Source organism: Octodon degus, unplaced genomic scaffold (genome assembly GCF_000260255.1).
Source record: "Octodon degus isolate 3935 unplaced genomic scaffold, OctDeg1.0 scaffold00108, whole genome shotgun sequence".
Classification (NCBI taxonomy): domain Eukaryota; kingdom Metazoa; phylum Chordata; class Mammalia; order Rodentia; family Octodontidae; genus Octodon; species Octodon degus.
This window is the reverse complement of record NW_004524684.1, coordinates 8,162,689-8,167,286: the sequence shown is the minus strand read 5'-3', so window position 1 is coordinate 8,167,286 and position 4,598 is coordinate 8,162,689. Positions and strand designations below refer to the sequence as shown.

Below are 4,598 nucleotides of genomic sequence, written 5' to 3'. Positions count from 1 at the left end.
CCTTACGCTGCCTTCCCGGGTCGTTTTACTTTCTTATTCGAAATGGACATGCAGGGTTTCAGAGCTGTTTCTGATATGGAGAAAGCTAAAAGCAACGTGTAAGGCGGAAACAGATTTCCACAGAGCAATGTTTGACTGCTTTCTTCGCCACTTGCCTTTTGGCAGCGGCTCTTGCGCACAGGCCCAGCAGGTTCGTGCGCTCCGAAGCTCAGCTCTGGACGCTCCGCCGGCCGTCGCCCACAGCCTCGCGCGGGCCGAGTCGCTGGAGCAGAGCCGGGCGGGGGTCCCGCGGCGTGATTTTCCACCAGCCCGGAGGAGAGAGTCGCCGAGAGTGCAGGTACCTCTTGTCACTCTTCAGAGCACTTTCCTGCTGACCTCTGCTTGACTGCAATGACAAAACGAAGACAGTCCAAGCAAAGCTTCCTACATTTACTAAGGCTGTGCTTCACGCAGTGAAACCGAGAGAGAAGTGCTCTTGGATTAATGTTATTTTACACTCTTTTCATGTTTTACATATATGTGGGCATATAGTTACATAGATTGATCGTAGGAGTAGATACATTGGTTGGTAGATAGAAGACAGACAGACAGACAGACAGACAGACAGACAGACAGACAAATAGCCACACAGCTGCATAGAGAGCGTAGCTCTGTTAGCAGCAAGTGCCCCAAGCTCATGAAGAATCGCGCTGTTGTTGGCTGCGACAGTGAAGCCGACCGCACAGGTGTCACGGTGAAGACATTTTCAGGGCTGCGTGTGGCCGCGGGCCTCCTCGTGTCACAGTACACGTTAGGGACCAGTTACTGAAAGCTGCGCCTCTGCAGATTTCTTGCTGGAATTTTGCCTCTTTTGTATGAGTGATCAATAACCCATATAACTGTTTTGCCATTTAACTTTAAAACACAATAGAAATTAAAATGTCTTGCATTTAACTGTCAAAGTTTCATGCACCCCAGTGAAAACCAAGACTTGGGAAAAGAATGGAACAAGTATATAATATCTTAAAATGGATCAATAAAGACATTATATCCAATATTAGGTGATTGATTACATTTTGAAAACTTAAAAATTTGTAAGTCTTTCATGAAATTCTTATATAAATGCATTCTTTACAGAAAACATATTATTGGGGCTGGGGAGATAGCTCAGTAGAATAAACACTTGTCTGGCAAGCACAAGGGCTTGAGTTCAATCCCTGTTCTGCCAAAAAAAAAAAAAAAAAAAAGAAAGAAAGCATAATATTTCCTAATGTTCATGTGCTTGATGCTACTTAGAATTTTCCTACTACTACAAATACATAGAGAACAGACAACACCTTACTATTGAACTATCATTATTACTTAAGCCATGTTCCTTTCATGATACCAGAACAGGCTCCTGTGTGTATTCCCTGGATCTTGGTAGCGGACTTCATCAGCTTCACTTTGATATGCCTCCTCGACTAAAAATGGTGGCCCAGGAAGAATTCCATACTCTGCCAAAGCTGGAAGAGTTTCCTCTGCCAGTGTCCCACCAAGTGGCATGCATATGAATGGAGTGACTCACTCAGGAGGATTGGTAACATCACAAAACATAAGCAGAATACTTTAAAATCCATTATGAGAGATGACAATTGAGACTGAGTGTGCTGGTGCGTGCTTGTAATCTCAGCACTCGGGAGGCTGAAAACAGGAGGATCACTATGAGTCCAATCTATGTAGTGAGACCCTGTAGACCCTGTCCTACATACAGAAAAAAGAAAGAAAGAATCCATTATAACAAGATAAATAATCCTACCAGCTGCTAGTTACATATTAGATTTTCTTTGCAATTACTTTCTAGCATTTAAAGACAGACATTTCTGCTTAGGGTGCCCTTCTTGATCTTGCTCACACTTAGGTCACACCATTTACCCTTAGGGAAGGACAGAGGCACTCCAGAGAACTGAAGCACGGTAGCCATGGGGGAGCTGCTGTCCCGAGGGGAGGGGCCACCTCCCTGGTCAGCATCTATGTGAAGGGCACCTGGCAGCGTGTCCCCACACAGGGAGCTTCTGTCTCCCACATCTCACAGGGTGGGGGAAGTCTCTCCACGTTTTACTGTCTATTCCTTGAAAAACAGTGGTACTTCTTTTCCAGCTCTGATAATTAACTCCTGGGATTTTAATGAATCTGATATAAGGCCACACAGAACACAGCATGCAAAGGAATGCTACTCTTTTTTAAGTTAGACTCTGCAGAAAAAAACACTTTGTCACTTCACTGCTTTTCCTTTGTGCTCATTGTGAGATGTTGAAAAATGAGGAATTGGAAGACAGTAACCTAACCACCTCAATCATAGAGGAAAGTTGGGATAATCCCGAGGGCAAGGAAAATTTCCTCACGAATAAGAAACAATTTGTACAGTGCACACAGAACACTGGCTACTGGAGCCAGCCACTGGCCTGGACTCTCTTCACAGGGCTGATGGAATTGGACTGGACTGGGGCAAGGGCCATGGAAAGCATGAAGGGACCCCGTGTGGACAGTGTACGAATGAAAGGTGTTCAGTTGGTTGAACTGTGTTTGGGAGGAATGGGAAGGACTGAAGTTGTACAGCTTGGGTCGTGGGGAAAAGCATAATACTTCCTGATTCTCTGCACAGTGTAGACACGGCTTTGCATGCCTTTGCACGGGGATGGGGATTACACCCCTGATTCCACACGTGCTTCCCCAAGGAGAATGCCACCACCACCAGGCACTGTTGGCTTTCCTTGAGTGGCCTTGGAGATGGAGACCTGAGGACAGCACGTGTAGACTTGCGCCTCGGGACTGAACTGCTTTTCCACTAACTTTAACAAGAGTTGCTAGCGCAGCTCTGGATGCCGGCGAGCACGACTTCAACTCAGCGAGTGCCTCTGCCTCTGGATGGCTCTCTAGTGAAAGAGGGAGGTGGGTTGTTGGAAAGAATCCTTGGCATGGGAGTGCTTGGCACCCTGTTGAGTTGCCTCTTGTCTGCCTTAAAAAAATGTTCACTGGTTGTCCAGACATTGCTGCACCAGGGCTGCACTTGACTGAAGAGGATGCCAAACTGACCCGGAAAATGACTCAGTGGAGGAGCAAGCTCACCCCAAATCACCGTGCACACGTGTGTCACTCACATTAACAATTGACTGTGGTGTGTGTTTGCATAGGGAAAGAATGGGAATTGCTGTTTGTTTATTTCTAGTGATCCAATGTGCTTGGCAGTGTTTGATTATAGGGGCATGTTTCTAATTGCAGCTTTAAAGTAAGTGAAAACATGCAGGATGATAGAAACCACTAATGAAATCAATACTTGGGGGGAAACATGCATTACTATTTTTCAGAATGCATTGATTTAATTAGTGGTTCAAGCCCATAACATATGATAGTAAATATAGATCATGTTTGATTTAGCTAATAATCATTATTACCAGTGGAATATCTTGTGAACAATAAAGTCGTAAGACAATAGGAACATTACATTTTTTCACTGTTCTTTAAATGGTGAATATCCCTATGCCTAATGAAGTAGTTAGACAGGATAATTCTCAAATACACTTCTTATTTCATTATATATACACATCCAAAGCTCAGTTTCATACGTGCTGTTCATGTTTAGAACAAAAACGGATGTCTAGGGCTGGAGACAGCTCAGTAGCATAAGCGCCTATCTGGCAAGTACAAGGTGCTGAGTTCAATCCTACAAAAAAATTGAAAACAAGAAGGTTGTTGTCTAAAATTATTTTTGATGTCTGTTCAGAGAAGTTGCTTATTTTTTAAATACTATGTTGAGAAATTCATAACTTAATCATTTATTCCATGAGCATATTGTTCACAAATTATTTTGTTTCAATGCCATGATAATGAACCATATAAAGGAGTTTTAGATAATAAATGTAATAATTGTGACTCATACATCCTATTTTGTACCTCTTGTTTTATCTGACAAAGAAATTAAAATCTTAAATATATCAAAGCGATTCTGGAGACAGCTATTGTAAAGTGAGGTTTTGTAAAAGGAATTATTTGTATCTTTATTACTGAAATTTTAAAAAAGGAAAGTGATACATCTGTAATATTTACATTGAGCATGTTTATCATTTTGCACAGGGTAACATGGCAGAGACCTCGGAATTTGGAGGAGGATGAAGGTGAAAAGCCCACAAGTCCTCTCATTTCACAGGCCCTGCTGGGAGCTTCCACATGTCCACATGTGCCGGAGAAGTGAGCCTTTCATGAAGCACACGTGATGTGACCCCAGGCTTCTGCAGTTTGTGTGGGTGAAACAACACAAAAAAGACCATAAAATAAAATTTAAAATAATGATAGAAAATCGAGCCCCTACTTTTTATGTATAAGATTCCCAGGTAAGAAGCCAAACTGAAAATATGAAAGAACTTAGCAGTTTGGAGGTTACAAGGAAAGTTAAAATTCTACATTCTTTATTCTTTAAATGTTTGGATTTGCTAATCCTTGCCTGTTCAATGAGAGGATAAAGCCTTAGAGGACTGCGAAGTTTTCCCACAAAGGGGGAACGTGCCGCCCTGCTTGGGTGCGGGCTTCCAGCCCCGGGCAGGCTGTGAGGGCACACTGCCAGGAGTCGCCGGACACTCACG

The 4,598-nt window shown here is 43.2% G+C and overlaps 1 long non-coding RNA gene across 1 annotated transcript; it reads left to right on the top strand.

Annotated features, from left to right (window-relative positions):
- The first annotated feature begins 202 nt into the window (after nucleotides 1-202).
- On the top strand, nucleotides 203-4,343 carry LOC111818941. Its single transcript, XR_002822803.1, has 3 exons — nucleotides 203-337; nucleotides 3,006-3,106; nucleotides 4,093-4,343. It is a non-coding gene; the product is annotated as an uncharacterized LOC111818941 (long non-coding RNA).
- The last annotated feature ends 255 nt before the right edge of the window (nucleotides 4,344-4,598 follow it).